The sequence below is a fragment of the Stegodyphus dumicola genome, chromosome X1 (genome assembly GCF_044657685.1).
Source record: "Stegodyphus dumicola isolate Sdum_Otavi_A_Nest chromosome X1, ASM4465768v1".
NCBI lineage: Eukaryota > Metazoa > Arthropoda > Arachnida > Araneae > Eresidae > Stegodyphus > Stegodyphus dumicola.
The window spans coordinates 205,590,697-205,611,144 of NC_140780.1; the positions used below are offsets into that span (position 1 = coordinate 205,590,697).

General features: G+C 37.5%; 1 protein-coding gene across 2 annotated transcripts in view; it reads right to left on the reverse strand.

Annotated features, from left to right (window-relative positions):
- Tomosyn (syntaxin-binding protein tomosyn) overlaps positions 1 to 20,448 on the reverse strand; it is a 275,347-nt gene that overhangs the window by 18,592 nt on the left and 236,307 nt on the right. The window lies entirely within an intron of this gene.

The window sequence follows — 20,448 nt, forward strand, 5'->3', positions numbered from 1 at the left end:
TTTGACTGCCTAGTGGGCACAGTTGTAAGCGTCAAGAGGACGCAATTGTAATTTAGTACGTTGAATAAAAAGGGACTTAAACCCTTTATAAGACTCTGTGGTTTATACAAGCTTTCACAGTCACCTCTTGGTTGCGTGCTAGTTAGAGGCGCGCAACGTTATATTGGCGCCCGAACACTTATCGAACTGAAATGGCCGAAAACTGGATGGAAGCCGCTGGACAACACCAAGAAATGACAACTCAGTTAGAAGGATTTGGATACCTGGTCCAGACTTTGAGAGCATCAATCAAGCCAAACGTCTATTTCGACGGAAAAAATTCGGTTTCCGTATTTTTAGAAGGTATAGAAAACCACTTTCAGCTCTACCCTATGCCTGAAAGACAAAAAGTCGCCATCGCCACATCAGCACTAAGAGGACAGGCCGCGCTATGGTGGAAAATATAGGAAAATTTCTACTAGGTGAATTTGGAAGCCCGACGTATACATTTGAAAATTTCAAAAAATCGTTAGTAAAGGCCTTCCCCATAGTGAAAGATCGCGCACGGCTGGAAGCCGAGCTATATAGTTTCTATCAACGGGATACAGCACAATTGACGGACTTTATTTTACGAAAAATCAAACTAACGGATATGTTGTATGGGAAAAAACCCGATGCGGAGATAATTGAAATAATATTACCAAGATTGTTACCCGCTGTCCAAGACTACTTTGAAATTAGAAACCCAACCACATTGCAGGAACTTTTCGAATTGGCGGTGAAGTTTCAAAATCGCAGAATCGCGGAAAGAGCGAGAGGGGAAACATATTCTCAAAGTACCAGAAGGAAGGAGGAAACAAGAAATGGAAATCGCTCCTATGGGGGAAAGAACTATCAAGCTAACGCATCGAAACTTGAAGGGAAAGGCCCAAAAAGAAAATTTGAAAATAAGCATCCGCGTACCCAGAAGACACAGATTGAAAGGAAAGCTTTAAACGACTAGAGGGGCCTGTGAAAGGGAGGGTCCAGACCCCGGAAGTTTTAGAAAAACCCTCAAATAGACATCTAAATACAGTCATCGTAAAAAACTCACAGCTACCAATTATACAAGTCCTGGTTGGCGATGTACCAGTAGAAGCCCTCATCGATACAGGGGCAGAAGGAAATTTTATGAGTGAAAAGTTCTTCAAAAAGAATTTTTTTAGGATACGACTCTTTAAAACCAGAAATACGGAAATTATAGCGGCGCAAGGAAAAACCTGTCACTGCATCGGGAAAGTATCATTAAACATACAGGTAAAAGAGGAAAATCTCAAAGTATTAATTTTTGTGGTGAAACACCTCCAACACTCTCTTATTTTAGGTATGGACTTTTTAAGGGCCGCGAGGGCCAAATTAAATTTTCAAGATAGTTCCGTGGTGCTGGAGATGGACCAGAGGGTGGTGGAACCGGTGGAGACACCTGAATTGGACCTTAGCCATTTGAATGACCAGGAAAGTAAAGCAATACAGCAAGTGGTGAGTAATTTTTCTCATTTGTTTTCAGAAAAACCGGGAAACTGTCAGATCGTGACTCACAAGATTCAATTAAATGCCGAAAAACCTTGTAGGACTAAATCGTATCGCTATGATAAACAAAAAGACTTAATCATCGAAGAACATATTCAGGAGATGTTAAAGAATAAAATAATAACGCCCATAAATAGTGAATACGCGAGTCCAGTCGTACTATGTAGGAAAAAGAACGAGTTTCCTCCTTCGGATAAAAGGGCTTGGAGGTTTGCTATCGATTATAGAAAACTAAATAGCATAACTAAATTCCCAGTTTACCCTTTGCCGGTTATAGACGAGATCATTAGACAGATCAAATCGACAAGATATATGTCTACTTTGGACTTAACGTCTGGCTACTATCAAATAGCTATGAGACCCGAAGATATACATAAAACCGCGTTTATAACAAAATCGGGCACTTATGCATTTTTACGCATGCCTTTTGGGTTGTGTGGGGCCCTATCAACATTCCAGAGAGCTATGGACATTGTTCTAAAGCCTGTCCTAGGAAAATCAACTTTAATTTATCTAGATGATATAATTATAACGAGTAATACGTTGGAACAACACGTTAATGACCTCGAACAAGTTTTTAAATTATTAAAAGAGGCCGGTCTTACAATTAACGCCTCAAAATGCAAGTTCGCAACTAAAGAACTTAAATATCTCGGTTATAAAATTTCGCAAAAGGGTATAGAAACGCAAGATTCAAAAATAAAAGCTATTAAGAATTTCCCACCGCCCAACACCGCCAAGAAACTTTCGTCTTTCCTTGGACTATGTTCTTACTATCGATCTTTCATAAAAGATTTCGCTAATATTGTTGAACCACTCTTAGTAATCAAAAGAAAAAAGAGTAAATTTACGTGGACAGCGGAAGCTAACACGGCTTTTGAAAGATTAAAAGAAGCGCTTATTAATGCCCCTGTTTTAAAATTCCCTGAGGGGGACGAAAACCTGGAAATTGCGGCAGATGCATCAGACTATGCGGTGGGTCGGTTCTTATGCAAAATAACCATCCGCTGGCATTTTTTAGTAAAACATTGAATCAAACACAAAGGAATTATACAGCTACAGAAAGAGAAACATTAGCCGTATTAATGGCTGTACACAAATTTCGAGTTTATTTCGGCAAATCGCCAGTAACAGTCTTTTCGGATCATGCGGCGGTTGGTAGACTTTACTCGGGAAAAAACCTAACGCCCAGGTTAATAAGATGGGCTTTAAAACTCCAAGAATATAATATCACAATAAAATATAAACCGGGTAAGGAAAACAATGTAGCTGACGCACTTTCTCGTATAAAACTGGACGATGAAGGTAATGAACTTAAATGCGCTGTGTTGACTTCAAAAATTTGATTCTAGAGATACGGTTATTACTGAACTGAAAGCTGATCCTGAATTTGGAAATATCTATGCTTATTTGAAAGACCCCGAAAGCTTTGAGCACACAGATATCGATGCGATAAGAAATAGAGCAAAAAACTATGAAATAATAGATAATTTATTATTCTATACGAAAACAACGAACGAAAATCTTGAGTATAAGCCAGTCATCCCAGCCTCGCTTCGATTAAGCATTTTGAAGGAGTTGCACGAAAAAAAAACAGCGGGCCACCTCGGGGTCAGAAAGACTTTAAAAAGGGTACGCGAGGCGGTATATTTCCCGCAATTATACAAAATAGTAACGGCGTATGTCAGGTCCTGCAATCAATGTCAGTTAATAAATGATATTAATTACAGCCCGGCCGGGTACTTAAATAGCATTCGCGCTACATTTCCGAATGAAATTTTAGGCATAGATCTCCTTGGTCCCTTCCCCCAGAGCGAGTTAAATAAAAATCGTTTTCTTTTAGTAATAGTAGATCATTTTTCAAAATGGATAGAAATTGTTCCACTTAAACGCGCGTCAGCCAAAACAGTCGCAGATGCATTCTTACACAGATACATTTTAAAATACGGTGCACCGATAAAAGTCATTAGCGATAACGGAAAACAATTCATTAGTCAAATATTTGAAAACATATGCAATGGACTTGATATACGCCATATCAAAATGGTTCCGTATAGACCACAGGCTAACATAGCAGAAAGAGTTAATAAAAACATTGTAAAAATAATTCGCAGTTATGTTAGCACACATCACAAGCGCTGGGATGGCTACATAAATGAATTAGCTTATGCTTTAAGAACGGCACATCATGATACTACGGAAAAAACTCCAGTAGAATTATTTTTAGGCAGAAAGTTAATTACGCCTTTAGATAAATTATTCTTTGTGCAACAAAGAGAGCAGGAATTTAGACAAAAGGACGTGAAAAAACTAATTGATCAGGCGCTTAAAACTTCAGATACGGCAAGAAATAGACAAAAGTTATATTACGATAGAAAACGCCGTGAAGCAGATTTTAAAGTTGGGGATAAAGTATTGAAACGGAAATTTTCTTTATCAAGTGCCCCAGACAATTTTATGGCAAAGCTAGCTCCAAAGTTTGAAGGCCCCTATGTAATTCAGGAAATCAAAGGAGTAGTCTTATATCTTAAAAACGAGAGAGGGGAAATCTGTAAAGCAAGTCCCGACCAGGTGAAAAAATACTATAATCCCAATGATTTTGAAATCCTTAAAAGTTTCTTGCAGGACTCAAGTCTAAACGAAATAGAAGGGCCAGAGACTGCAACAACTATTCCACCACCCAAGAAACGGAGAACTGAAGAGAGACCTAGCACTTCTACAACCCGGACGTCGGTATCAAAAAGAAAAAAGGATTTTCAAACTCCGGCGTTTAAGAAAAACAAAAATACAGATGAACCGGGTAAAGAAACTGTGGTAAAGACGAAAACACCACCTATAAAAGATGGCAGGAGAAATTACACATCAAGGAGAACGCGCACACGGCCACAGAGTCAGGTGCCAGCAAGGCCGCCGTTCCGGAAACTGAAACGCCAACAGGAGGCACAAAAATACGACGAACAGAAGAAATTCAAGAAGGACTCCAGACCGGAGGACGTCAAGACCAGCCGTCCCAGGCAGAAACGCAAAGGACAACAACCAGACGATTACTCCGTCAAGAGGCCAGCATGTAGAGGACGCAAAAGAAAGAACAACGGGGACGACACGCGGAGATCAACAAGGAGAAGATTGACATCCATGACACCTCTAACTTGGGATCAATTTTGTCAAAAACGGATGACGGAGTTTCAAGCATCGAAAACTCAAAGATAAGTTAAAACCTTCTATAAATTTTTTTTCTCTTTTGTTCCGAAATGTTATGCATAAGTACGAAGTTCTATGTTTTGACGAAAGTCAATATGTCTCGGTTGAGACTTAGTTTTGTTTTACTTTATTTAGCTAAGGCGAAAGTATTATTTTCTTTAAGTGTAAAAGCTAAAAACAAGCATTTTCTGTTGGTCGAAAGACTAATTCTGTTATGTTAAAGCCAAAATTTGGCCGAAGATAAAAATAACTTCGTATTCTTGTATTAATAAGAATTTTACTTTCAGTGCCGCCAGCTTGGCGAAGAATGAGTAAAGTAAAAATTTATTTTCTCTTATTCATTTTATGGTAAATTGTAAAAAGCATATGTATTAAACTTTTGTAAATGTATGTAAATACTTGCATGTTATGTAAAAGTAGAATTTAGTCTAGAAGCATAAAATTGTAGATGCTAAAAGTGAATGCTTAAAAGCAATGAAATCAAAATTCAAGTATTAAACTGTAAAGTCATGCTTTAGAGCGAAAGCCTGCATGTTTAAAGATGAATGAGGGGGAAGTTAGAATGAATGTGTTTTGTAGGGTTCTCCACCTACATTTGAATTTTTAAGACTATTAAAGTAGCTCATTGAGTTGTAGAATGTCGATTAAGGTGTGTCTATTTGGTTGTTGAATTCTAACAAATCATGGTGGTTAGGGGAAGTGTTGTAAGACTAAAACACGAATATTCCCTTTTGACACCACACACGGTGGAGAGCCAGGGTAAAGTTAAATTAATGCTTGAAAAATTGAATGAATGTGAAGTAAGCAATAACTAAGAAAAACGAATCGTTAAAAACAAAAATTTATTGTGTCAAGAAAGTGTAAATTATAATGTATGTAGAAAGATACTGATACTTATTCCTTCCAGATGCTGGAAGGAAAGACCAAGATTGATTGATGAAGTCCAGGAAAAGTGGCTGTAAGAAGAAAGCTTTGTAACGACTAACAGAATTTTGACTGTTACATAAGATTTTTTTGTGTAAACGAGGCTTTCGCCAGTTAGTTCAGAATTAGATAAACTTACAACAGGTCGTTTGTAGGACCTGCTTCAAAGTTTTCCAAATTCTGGCAGCGGCAAATGTAGGGTTTATATTTATTTTAACTAACATTTATTTTAAGTTTAAACTATCTTTCCTGTCAAGCCTTACTTTCCCCTGGAACTGCCAATGCCAGAATATGTAAATTTGAGTAGAACGCGCAAGCATTCAAATTATCAGCGGAAGTAGTATGATTTAAATAGAAGGAAACGAGTTCGGTGAGAGAGTTATTCTTACTTCGCGAGCGCGGAGGTAGAAATCGAGAATTAAAGAACCCCGCGTTGCGGCCTATGGCTTGGCGGGAAGTAGTTGCAATTGTTCCAGTGAGCTTCAAGTCTGCTGAATTAGCTGCGGTATTTGTAAAACGCGGTGAGTTAGTTATTTTAGAGAGCCTCGTAGTTAGAATATTGTCTTTACTTTCTTTTCAGGTTTTTATTTTTATTTGACTGCCTAGTGGGCACAGTTGTAAACGTCAAGAGGACGCAATTGTAATTTAGTACGTTGAATAAAAAGGGACTTAAACCCTTTATAAGACTCTGTGGTTTATACAAGCTTTCACAGTCACCTCTTGGTTGCGTGCTAGTTAGAGGCGCGCAACGTTATAACGTATAGTGTCTGTGTAGCAAGAGGCACTTGAAATACACAAAGAGACGACCTATTCTATATCTACCGCTTTACTGGGTTGATTAATGAAATTTAACTAGCGTTTTCCCTGCCTCGAAAGCAGGACTTAGGAAATATATATTAGATTGCATTGTTGCATCGCATTGTTCCATCATAGGTATTTTGACACAAAATCGGACTTTTTCCGGAATGACATACTGATTATTATCTATATTTCGAATTTACGACTCAACTTATGCCAAAGCACCAAGTTCTGTAAAAATCACACGAGTAGTTTTTAAAAAAATTAGCTCTCAAAATTTTAGCTCCTCAATGTTAATTGAAGTTAGCATATATTTATTTATATCTCTATTTTTTATCTCTATTACATATTTATTTTTTATTTATAACTTACTTGACTTCTTCTACAGTTCGAAATTTAGGTTCAATCCAGACAAAAGTCGCAGATATTTTCTGATTTATTTTATCTAAATTTTTATTTTTAGTAATTTTTCAAAAACGTTTTTGGAATACAATCTACAAAATTTTTTCCGTCACCTTAAAGTAGATGTATTTCTACGCATAGCTTCAAAAAAAAAAATAGAGTTTCCTATTCAAAATTTCTTAAGATATACGTTAATCCTATATATTGCAGCGTTTTGAAACTTGGCATATTTGTCATAGGCAATAATAACGCTAAATCAAGTTTACTCACTTTGTTACAATCTTCGATAAATTGGAACAATTATTTTGAACCTAAAATTTTCAAATAAACTTTTACTGAGGATTATTCAAACAGAATTCCTTTATTCTCAATTTCATTAATAAGCCTCATAAATATTTATCACTAATATAAGAAAAACTATTTTTTTTAAAATTTATACAGAATATTAATCGAAAGTTCCCCCCCCCTTTCATAAGCGTATATTTTTACCGTCGCCATTTTATTTTCTGCTGTTTTACTTATCTTCATTTTATATGCAATAAAATTCATTTTGCAGTTTTCAAAATTGTGCATCAAATATGTATCCAAAACGTCTGAGTACATCAAAAGTACATATAAAATATTATATAAATAGGGCTGTCTTTGACTGCAGAAATGTTTAACAGCAGCAAAACTTACTAGAATAATAAAATATTTTAATCTTCTTTTCTGCATGTAGCAAAGGCAACAAATAAAAATGATTCTGAAGATGCTTTATATTCCCAAAGCTATTTCGTGACATGAAATGCATAGTAAATTTTTTAAACAAACTGCTGTTTGCATTTGAAAGTGCCCCTACTATTATCATCAAGTATCTGTTTTTCACAGCAAAATATTTTTTTGGTGGTAAATATACGATTTAGAATAAACACATTTTTAAAAATAAATTGTGATTTGCAAGATCTGAATTCTAATCTAACTTCGATTACTTGACTTTCGGAATTTCGATGAAGTCGGAATTTTCGATGAAATGGTTGTCCGAACTAGGGCGAATTGCCAGTCAAAGTAAATTCAGTGAGTACTGCTTAATAAAACCAACCGCTTATTAAAATCAAAACCCAAGAAACGAATTAAAACGAATACAATATTACTCCAAAATAACCGCTTAATAAAATCAGCACTACCAATTATAATAATTAAAGCGCTTTTAAAATTGTATAGTCAAAACATCAAGTTTGTGTTTCAAGTTTAGTGATTTCGTTCAAAGTTGAATGATTTTCTGTTGAGAATAATCACACGTACTCCCCGTTCTTGTTTTAATGTCATGTATTTTAACCGTAACTGTTTTATACTTTTGCTTAGGTTGATCTGGCAACAGTTGTGGTAGTTCTTGGTCATGGTGTGATATGTAGAAACGTGCTGTGCCATGTGCGTGAAATTCCATCTTTTAATAAAGCCTCTACTTAATTATCATCGGCCTCTGATTCACCTTTTTTAAATCTTTACATTTTCGCACGTGGAGGTGAAATGCAATGCTAAAATTTTCTTATTTGGAATTGTCGAAACCTCCAAGTCTGTGTTTGAAGATAAGTGGTTTTATTCAAGGTCGATTCACTTTTATAGGTGGAGATGCAAATGCTAGAAATTTCTTATCTGGACTAATGATGTATGGAACTGCATCACAAGAGGTTTGTCAAAAAAAAAAAAAAAAAAAAAAAAAAAAAAAACACCATCGTTCACTTTCCCAATCCACATTGTTCTTTTGTTGTTTAGTCCTGCCTCAAAATATCCAAATGCACGGATAAAGAAGAATTCTTGAAGCTATATAATGCTTTACCAAAATGCAGCAAATGAGAAGATTCTGCACAACTTATAATTCCACAATCTGCATTACGTACTTTATTCAAAACAAGGTAGGCAGTATCGGATGAACTGATGGCAAGTGCAAATGTCTCACATAAGCGAAAGCGAAGTGGAAAAAATAACGATACTATGATACTATACTTTTTGCTAGTTTCAGCTGGAATTTTATCCAGCTATTACTGGCACCTCAACCCCGGCTAGAGGAGAGACACATACAATACATCATAGGAAAACCTCAATTTGAAAGTGCAGGATAAGGGGGAGGAGATGGCCCAGGCCAGTGTGAGGTGAAATTGCATTTAAATATGCGGGAGAATTATGAAAGGTATTTTGAATATTAGGCCGGATTTCTAAAATAATGAGTGGCGTAAGGTCTTAAATTTATGTCTATTTCTAGAAGTTCATACTTAAAATTGTCCGAGTAGTTAACATCTTCATTGGATACTGCTTTATTGTAGAAGTTACTACTAAGTTTGTTTTATGAAGGTGGCCAGAATTTGAATGTTGAGATCCCTGTGAAGTTGTTCATTACGAACAAACCAAGGCGCTCCTGTGATTTTACGCAGATAATTGTTCTAGAAAGCTTGAAATTTGTTTATGTCAGCGTTTGAGACTGTGCTCCAGGCAGGGGAGGCGTATGGTGAGGATAAGACTTAGAATGGAGGTGAAAATACGTTTTTTGCGCGTTACATCAAGTGAGGACGAGGCGTTGATAAGTGAATTAAGTTTCCTGGAGACTCCGATGGCTTTCCCAAGAACCATGGATATCTGTTTATTCCATGTGAGCGAGCCATTGAAACGCACTCTTAAATAAGTGGCCTGACTTACTTTGGGGACTTTTTCATTAAATAAGGTAATATCAATGTCAACATTTTTTCTTCTATGCCGCCCTATGAGAAGAAGTTTCGATTTTGATGCACTTATTGAAGGTCCTCCATTTCTGACACAATTCCTCAATCTCGTGTGTGAATGTCTGGATAATCGTGACGGCATGTGTGGTATTAAGAGAGCTGGAGAGAATTGCGGTGTCATCCGCGTAACAGGCAGTGATACAGTTTGCATTGTCAAGCATGGGAAAATCTTTTACATATATTAAATAGACAATACTACCCTGTGGGATACCACTTTTAATTAAGGTGTTTCCAAAGAGGTGGTCTCTCTGTCTTATACAGAAGGAACAGTAATTAAGAAATGAATGCAGGGTCTTAACCATTTCTCTAGGGAGATCCAGGGAAGCAAACTTGTAAGTGAGGCCGTTATGCCAGAGGCGGTCAAATGCTTTTGCCACATCTAGCATAAGGAAAGCAGTTGTTTGGTGTTTATGTATAGCAGCGATCACAGATTCCACAATCCTAACTAGCTGCATAGTAGAGGATAACCCCTTCCGAAAACCAAATTGTTGGTTTGGAAGGGTGCTTAGGCCAGACTCCAATCTATTGAGGATTATCATCTCAAGAACTTTACCCAAGACTGGGAGCAGGCTGATAGGGTGGAATCTTTCCCCGCTTGGGGATGAGGATTACAACTGCTTGCTTCCACTCCGTCGGGAAATAGCTCAAGTAAAGACATGCGTTGCAGATGCTATAGAGTTTGTTTATAATTTCATTGGGGAGCTGACTTAATCATTGACTGATTAGAGACTTTATCTTTGCCTGGGGCTTTCCTGTTGTGAAATTTAGAAATGATAGAATTGATTTCAGGTGGGGAGGTGAAGCCAGGGAGACAGCAGCACTGGGTTGACTCAGCCAGTTATCGACAAAAGTGTTGACGTGGTTCATGAAATTTGGATCCAATGGGCTGTCATTAGATGAGAATTGCTTAGCAAAGTTTTTGGAAAACGCGTCTGCTTTTTCCTTGTTGCTATAAATGTATCCGGAGTCGGCCTGAAGTGGTTTGTTGCTAGTTCTATTTGCTTTGAAGGTGCGAAGGGATTTCCAGAATTCCCCATCTTCTGCATTAAGTTTTTCTATTTTGTCATTTCAAAGTTTGATACGGCATTCTTCAGTCATGCCTTGATCTGCCTGTTGAGTTTATTAATTTCCGATTTGATGGCTGGGTCACGTAAGTAGGTGTAGATTTTGCGCAGCCTGCTACGTGATTGGATGACGGTTTATGTTATGCGAGAGCTTGAAATGATGTTAAGCGATGCAGTCGTAGACCAGGTTCTTAGGCAGCAGCCCTACCCTGTGTATAACACATGAAATTAAACATAACATTTTCTTTGCTGACATGAGAATGGAGGATTTGGGTGCATGAACATGACGGGTGCTCTAAGTTAAGTTCTTGGTGGAGGCAATTGTGTCTATTAGGCATAAGTATGAAAAACATAACTTGCTACAGGTATCCGCGTAAAGTGATGAATTCATTTCGCGTCTCGAAGTGTAGTTCCTCCTGCCCTGTCCGATGCTCGACTGAAGTAACTGCAGCTCATGGCGTAGCGAAGGTGGGACTGTCAGGTGACTGTAGGAGCTAAAGCTATTGGAGGAGAGAAAGGCATGGTGCAGTAATAACTATTGGCAGGCAATGGTGGGGGAGGAGATATGGGAGGATTTTCAGGGCCATACATAATTTGGAATAGGATGAGCCGAAAAACCAGGGAGGAGCTAGAGTATTAGAAATTTATCTAAACATTTATTTCTAAAGTAAAGGCATAACATCCAAGGAATTTATTTAATAACAGTATTAAAGTTAAAAATATAAACTAATTACAGGATAATTGAGATTAAAATTTAGCTCAAGGCACGAAGTAGCGCACCAGGTCTCCTGGTGTTATTTCTGTCATTAATATCATAATTCATTAGAGGAATACTTGGGTTTTCCACACTGCTAATTTTCCTGAAGAATTTCTTGGCAATTTTAGCCATACACCATTTAAGCTAAGGGATTTTGAACTCCTCATGAATTGCACTGTTTCTGATAAACCAGCGGCATCTAGTAATTTGGCGTAAAGTTACATTTTGTAGAACTTGCAATTTTTTAATATGCGTTTGGCTGGCAAAGCCCATACCGGACAGGCGTAAGTTATTATGGAACGTAACATGACTTTATAAAGGAGTAACTTATTATCTATAAACAAAACTGAATTCCGAGAAATTAAGGGGAAGAGTTTTGATTTAGCAGCTCGGAATTTGGAAATTAATTGTGTAATGTGGGGGTTCCATGTTAATCTTAATAAATCGGGCCGAACAGGGACCCTTGCGGAACACCAGCATAGATGCGCCTCTCAGTAGAATATGTGTTTTTGTAGCGAACGACAAAGCGTCTCTCATAGAGATAAGATTTAGTGATGTTAATGATGTATCTTCAGATACCCAAGTTTATGAGTTTGTAGATTAAGCCGTCTAGCCAGACTCTATCGAAAGCTTTTGATATATCGAGGAAAAGTGCACCAGTACTCTCTTTCTTATTCAGACCTTCTGCAATATATTCCTTTACTCTATACAATTGATGGGTTGTGGCATGCTTTCGTCGAAAACCGTGCTGTTCAGGTATAAGTATGCTGTTTTCGTTAATATGCTCCAATATTCTATCATAGATAACTACTTCCGCAATTTTGCTCAACGTTGAGAGAAGACTTATTGGTCTATATGATGCTGGTTCGTTGGCCGGCTTTGAAGGTTTTGGTATAGGAACAATAACTGCAGTTTTTCAGGCTTTTGGAAAGTAACTGAGTGTTAGCATTTGATTGATGATATTAGTGATTTTAAACAACATAACATGCCCCATCTGTCGAATAATTTTCGTGCTTACATCATCTCGTCCAGGGCTTTTTCTAACTTTCCTTTTTTCGATATATCTAATAACCTCCGAAGGCTTGGCTAGACGAATGTTGTCTGCGTTTGTTTTTGTAAAATATTGATTTTTCGTGAAGCTAACTGTGTGTTCTGTGTCTGCGTTAGCAATGTTGTGAGTGCAAAACTGAGATGCATAGTTATCAGCTAATGACTCAGCTTCAGTTTCGGTGTAAACTATTCCGTTGCGACCATTAAGGGGCGGAATATTTGTGTAGCATCTTTTATATTTGGACACTGCTTTCCAGATTGAATGATCATCAGTGGAGAGAGAATCCAAATAATTAGACCAGTCTCGATGTGCATGTGAATTAGTAAAGGACCTGACTTCCTGATTGAGTTGACTTAGTAATCTGTTGTCATCAAGACAACGTGAGCGTTGCCATTCTTTCCGTGCTCTGTTACGTCTTTCGATCAATGTCTTAATTTCAGAATTTCATGAGCGTTTTCAGACAGGAACCTCTTTGCTATGATCAGATAGAGCACTTTTAAGGGTATTGGTAAATTCATCAACTAGAGCATCTAACTCATCCTCACTTTGGGCTGTGGGTAAAGTGTACTGTGTGTTGTTCAGCGCTTTGGCATAGTTCGCCCAGTTAGTAATAAGGGCTCTTTTGTGTGGTGTACTATAACTACTGATAGTAACTTCCATTAATAATGGATTATGGTCCGATGATAATTCAGAAAGGCTATTGATCTTGTGTGGAGCATTGATATTTTTCATAATGAAGAAATCAATAGTACTTACACTATCAGAGCTATAGCGTGTTGGGGAGGGCGGAGCTGCAATTTGAAAGTTGGCCTTAGAGGCAAATCTATCTATAATGTAGCCATATCCAGCATTAGTACTGCAGTTCCAATTAACATGGTGTGCATTGAAATCTCCACCTAAAATATTTTTTGTGTTGAGTTTGGAAATCACCTCTAAATCAGCAAAGACTTCCTTTTTGGCGCGGTGGGCGGGAAGATAGGTGGAGACTAAAGTGATTGGTAGTTGAGTGAGTGGAATGATCGTAATAGCTAACGCCTCCGCGGCCAAAAGCTGTGGAATTGTATTTTCGTAGTGAGAGATGGAGCGCTTGACTAAAATCATAAGTCCACCATAGATTCTATTGTTCACACTTGCTTTGTCTTTCCTGTAAGAATCATAATTGCTCACTCTGAAATTTTGGTGTGGGCAAAGTTTAACTTCTTGTAGGAAGACTACGTCGGGACTGTACTCCTGTATAAAATCCCTGAGTTCATTATATCTCTGGGATAAGCCATTTGCGTTCCATGTAACAATGCTTAAATTTTCACAATTTTGCAAACTAACCATTAATTTCATTGAGCATTTCAAATTACACAAACAATCTATCAATGTTATCAGTATGGATTTTAAATTTAGGAACATATTTTTTAAAAAATTTGAATCATTTTTCCTATATTAGGCTGTCCAAATACACTATGAATTTCTTTCATATATCTCAGGAATTCAGACATATCTGAGCCACTAGTGCTCTTATTACTAGAATTAAACATGTTGTTATTATTACTATTTACATTTATATTTTTCAGCCTGTGGCAATTCAGCAATGGGGCCATTTTCTGGACTTGTGTCTTCACTAGCTGCACTATTAGGCTTATTTGTTGGATTCAAAGCCTGAGCAAAACTAAGACCAGGTTTCACATGGCTTTTCTTGGTGATCGCAGGTTTGTACTTACGAAATTTCAGGCAACCACGATACGACGATGGGCGCTGGCCTAGGCAGTTTGCACACTTGGGATTGTCTGCGCGACCTTTTATTGAACATTCGACAGTTCTGTGTTTCTCAGCGCATTTAACACATCTAGGTTCAAAGAAAATATTCTCCGAGGAGTGATGTTATTTCTGGCAGTTACGGCACTGAGGTACCTGACTTTTTTAGATATATTTTTCAATGCCACGGAGAATAGCATAAGCCCCTTCAGCTTATATATATCTTCAATATTCTCAGACTGCATGAGTGTCAGCAAGAATAAGGGCGTGGGCACTCCAGTCCTGCGTCTAGTTAGCTGCGCTACCTTTTGTACAACGAATCCTTTTTCAGTGACTGCCTGAGCTATTTCCTGAGTATTGGCATTAGATGGTAAGCCCCTGAAGACTACTTTAACAGGTCTCTTATACTTTTCGTTAATAATACAGTGCTCGACTTTTTCTTCCTTAAATAGTGCAGTAAGTGTTCGATGATCCTCAGGAGTTTGGGGGGAAAATTTTTAAAAATTCCCCATTAATCTTCCCTAAAAATTTTGCTTGCGTTCTTGGTGCAAGTTTCTTTAAGAATTCGCCAAAAGAGAGCTCTCCTAGGTTGACCATTATGGGTGGAACATTCGGTACCTGGGGGGAACTGTTAACTTGCTGAATTACCACGTCCTGAGGGGATGTTCCAGCAGTATTAGAGGAATTATCATTTTCATTTTCACTTAAGGCAGAAAATTTATTTTTTACTTCTAATACATTTTTAATTTTTTCCATTCTAATTCATTTACTCGTTTTACGAGGTACTTGAAATCCATTGTTAACATTTAAATCAGATATAATTTCATTAGCAGATTTACGTTTAAGATTTACAGTGCTATTACTACAAGGGACAATATTTAACTTAGCCATGCCTGCCGTAATAGTTAAACCGCACTTACGTCTCAAATCGTCGGCTTCTTTCCTGAGTTGCTGTATTAACTTGGCCATGGGTTCAGTCATAATATCCACGTCCGTCACAACTCTTCTTTGGTGGTAAGCTTTAACAGCCGATTTAATGTGGTCAAATTCGGCCTCCAAATCCACTATCCAGGAACACATAAAGTTCTGATTGATTGCATCATCCTGAGCAGTTAAGTCGGTGACTCCATCGCTAGTGTTAGTCGTAATATCATCCGCAGGGACACTATCATCTACACAGTTATCATCGTTGCCTGATGGCAAAACAGCTTCAGTGGACTCGCTCATAATGAGAACCTACATTCACGAGGGATCAGGACCGAATGTTGAAATGATGTGTTTTGCTGGTGAATTCAGTGGTAGAATTTTTAAGGGCATTTTCTATGCACTTGTTGACATTTAAAATTGTCTGGACGATATCATTGATTGTTTTAAGGGGCCCAATGACAGGGGGTGTTCGCTGATATTATTTTGCAAGTTGTTCCAGTCCGTGACTTTGTATGTGTTATTTATTTCAGGTTTACTAATTCCAACGTGCACAATTACTGGGGTACATGATCGGAGGAAAGATCATCGATGAATTTGATGCTAATCGGGAGATTTTCTGAAGTAAGAAGGAAGTCTGGAATGTCAGGGTAGTGTCTTAAATTTGTGGGACGGAATGTGTAGTCTCCAGAGGGGTAAATGTAGAATGGGTTGTTGTACAGAAAATTGAGAAGAATTTCTCCGTTCTTATTAGACCGACGACATCCCCAGCTAATATGTTTAGCATTGAGGTCACCGCTAACAATGGTAGGAAAGGGGCTGCTGAGCAAGTTGTGTAAGTAATGATCCTGCAGTCTGAGGTCAGGGGTGTTATATAATGCACACAATACCGTATTTCCCCAGTTTGGAATACGGACAATGGCTCTGACCGCTTCGAAGCCTTGGGTATTATCGGAATCGTAGAAACATGACTCTAGACTTCTTTTTTTACATATATAAGGGCTCCGCCACCCTTACTCTGCCGCAACGATAGATTGCAATGCTCAGTGATTGTGCTGGGGTCGCATATGTTTCTGTGATGAGTGTGATGTCTCTGTTGTAGTTAAATAAGAAATCCTGCAATTCCCCGATTTTTGATGTTGAGTTCTGCGCATTCCAATTTAAGATAGTCACAGGGGTCACTTTGGTAAGAGAACCATGATCCATAGTTGTTTACATTTTCGGGCCTCACTGTATTTAGCGCTGTAGCCATGTTTGTTGATTGGTGTAGTAGGGCGATTAGGTCAGCAACATTTTTCATAACTTGCTGGAAGTCCGTAACCGGCTTTTGTATTTTTCCCGCAATAATGTCAGTTTTTGCAACCTGAGCGTGCGATTTATTGATGGTAACTCTCTCCTCAAATTTGGGAGTGTTTGGTTTCTGTTTGGGGTATGCCTCACACCATTTCCAATTATTGATATGTTTTCCGAAGTAATTAAAGCATGTGGGTTCAGATTCTTTAGGTTACGCGCAATCCTGGCTTTCGTCATCTCCAGAGCATTTGCAACAGCGAGGCGGGTGGTGACACGCCGCCTGCGCATCATGAAATCGCTGGCACCTGAAACATTGAGTCCGCCCTCACCGACCACGGTACCTTTCAGCTTTTATGTGTATTGTGTATATACATAAAGAATTTTAGATGATAAATTTCTGAATTTCTTGGGGTCTTATGTAGAATAACCAAGAATACGGCCATCATAACCCTATCGGGATCTCTGCCCTTCGTAAGCTGTTCCACTTTAATAGCATCAAAGTCTATTTCCCTGAGTTTTTCTTGTATGTCAACAGGGTCAGCATCTATGGGCAGGCTGCGTATCACCACCTTAAAATTTTCCTCCTCAGGGAGAAGGAAAGAGTGATATGACAACTCGTGAGAATCAAATAGCATCGTCATCTTTCTGAAGGTGTCAGAATTCTTGGTGCGAATTTCGAAGTTTCCTTCGCCTTTCTTTTTTGCAGTGAAGTCTATAAGTCATTCTTTTTCAAACCATTTCAGTAAAGATTTTCCAACTGTATTCGCAGACTGATACAAATTAGTGGCATCTCAGCCAGCCGATCTGGGAATGTAAACTGCCTTTCTCTCCAGGTATTACCAGCATCTGCAGCTTGAGCATCAATGATTGGCCCATTTGGGCACGTGATCTCAATTGCACTTCTGATTGGCCGCACCCGGTTTTCGGTCTGTGACGTACTAACTGCCGGCTTCTCGGTTGGGTAGATAGATGACGCCATCTAAGCATGGCTGCTGGCTTCTACCTCGTTGGAGATTTTAGTGTTAACTACATCAGGTGTTGGAAGATTCTTGAGCTTTTTAGCGTTTCTCGTCTTCTGCTTCCGTTATAATTTCATAGAACCACTAAATTTAGTACTATGAGTGAAGTTATTCAGTTCAGGGGTGCTGTCATCATCCGGCAGGTCCGTAAGTCCTTGGAATCTATTCTGTATCTCAGTGGTCGCGATGTCATGGCTAGCCGGCCTCTTAACGCTCATACTGGGAGTTTTCCGGTCTGGAATCGTCTCGATAAGAGTTTCTAGACAGTTCAACGCTGGTTTCCTGTGCATCGCTGGGTAGAACAGTGGTAAAAAGTCCGGTTATCCTCCTTAGGAATGTGTAGTCAAACAAGTCATCTCCAGCAAGCTCCGAGTGCTAGGCAGCAGCTTCCAGATCTCGAAATTGAGTAAGAATAAGTTTGACAATGGACATAATGCCAGAGTCAAATAAACCAAAATCAAATTTGATCAGCTAGGAAAAACAAAAATCTAACGATGTAGAAACTCCCCTCTTAGAGTGATTTCGAAATGCCAAGAACAAGAACGCCTCAATGTCGCGAGATATAACAGAGTTTGTCTGTATCTTTGGATGGCTCACAAAATGGAAAAAAAGAAGTAATATCATTTTCTGAAAATGACATGGAAAGAAACATGATGCAGACTCTAATGAAGCCGTTAATTGGGTAGAAAAGAATTTAACCAACTTTTGCAAGAATATAAACAGCATCAAATTTTTAACACTGATGAGACTGGTCTTCATTATCGAGCCCTACCTCAGCACCCTTTAATGTTTAAAAGTGAGTCGTCAGCTGACTAAAAATTTTAAACAAAGTGTTATTGTTACTGTGTTATTAACGCGTAATATGGGAAGAACAGTTAAAAAGATTCCATTAGTCATTGGTGCTAGCAAAACACCATCATTGTCCAGGGCTTAATTTCTACACCTAGAAGTGCTGAAGGCCGTGATGAAAGAAGAAATATTAATAAATAACTAATATTTAAAGTTAAAATTGAATAAAATATTAATAAATTATCAAATCAGTGATAAATAGTTAAATAATAAAATATCGGACCTTATCTTATTCAGGGCTATGGTGGTGATTACAATTTTACTCAAAAATTAATAAATAGCTCGTATAGACTCTGGCGGTATTTCAGCCTGGAATACATTGTATAATCCACTATCAAGAGATGACAGAAATACATAGATAACATGATATATAGACAGATGGGATAGAAACAAGGGATGATAGAAAAGACACTTCTTTTTCCAACATACATATGAAAAAAAGGTAAAACCGTTGAAGCATCGCCAATGAAAACAGGGAGAATACTAGAAAGAATATGAGAGTGTGGACGGAACTTTTAACGGAGAAGTGTATCACCGAAAACAAAGAGACGAGACTAATTCAGAAGTCAAAAAACAAAAATCAGCGTTATATTTACAAAATTTTCACAGGACTAGTTTCGATGGTTTTACCGAACCACCATCCTCAGCTGCAAAACCGCAAATGAACAAGATAGGAAAAAATGTTATCCTAAACATTCAAGTGACAATTTTCTTCCCCCTATACTTGTTTACTGCTCGATCACAATGAAAGGGAAATAATAGGTTACCATCGTTAATTATTCTTAGTGCAAATTGAAATAAATTTTTGAATTTCTCAGTAAATTTCATAAAAAAACAACAAATCGTATAAAATATATATCTCAACAAACTGCAAGAAATTTAATATTTAGGCATAATTTGAATCCTAGAATCGAACTATGAAAGAAAAAATGGTACGCCCTTTCAGAAAAAGTCCAATTTTGTGTCAAAGATTGACATGTCACCTTCTTACCACCGACTGGAAGTTCTTTCCTTGAATGTAATGTAGGAATAGAAATCAAATGTAAGACTAGAAATCAATTCAATTAAAAAAATTATTACTAAACATTTCTTAAAAGAAATATTAGATATGCACATATGAACTGATTTTATAATATTAATTCTCATAATTTCCTTTCTAGAAATTATCTACTGCCTGTTTAATAATATATTGGATATAATTTGCAAGCTATATATAAATCTAATATATATATCCGATATCGCGCCTTCGAGACATAAAAAAAAACTCAAGCTCAACTTCGTCAATCGGCCCAGCAGAACATGAGATATAGGGCCTCTTTTCTTTGTGCAGAGTGTACATGAGTTATGATCATTATATAAGAATCATATGACAGGGATTAATTTTGAAATGATGCAGCTCAGAGATTTATTATAAGCACGTTTCTATTTTTAGCATAGAAAGACGCCATATTAAATAGAAGGCTGTTAGAGATTAAAATTGGGATTTTATTTTATAAATGCTTTATTGCATATATATATATATATAAAGTCTGGATTAGACAGCGTTTCATTTCACCTCAACTTCGGAAAAGGAAAGGAATTATTTGATGTTTCTAGAAGTCATATTGATGTAATAAATCATTTTGATGAGTCAGCCTTGAAAAATGGAAATTGTAGACTGTTCTTGAAATCCAGCAGCAAGTGCACTTTTCATTGAAGGTTTGAAACCAGGATCATTTTGAGCTATCAACAAGTGGAAGCTAATCGGGACTAAGAAATTTTAAACGGAATGATGGACTCAAAATATTCAAATAAGCAGTTCATTTATATCCTTATGGGTACTGATCTCTGTATTTGCCAACTTATTCTCGTGAACACCTTCCATGATCACAAGTTCTTGCAGCATATAAATTATCAATTTTAAGTCACTAAAGACTTGATTGAATGGTTAGATGAATCCTGCTTTTGTTCTTAAGTGTAGATGAATAAGCTAGAGCGTAAAACTGTTTCAGAATGTTTTACACAAATGCAATATGAAATGCAGTCAAGCTGATAAAGTATAAAGAGTCTAGGTAAAAATTTGATGACAAACTGAGCAAAACTCATGATTTCTATGAAATAGAGTCTGAGAAACATACCT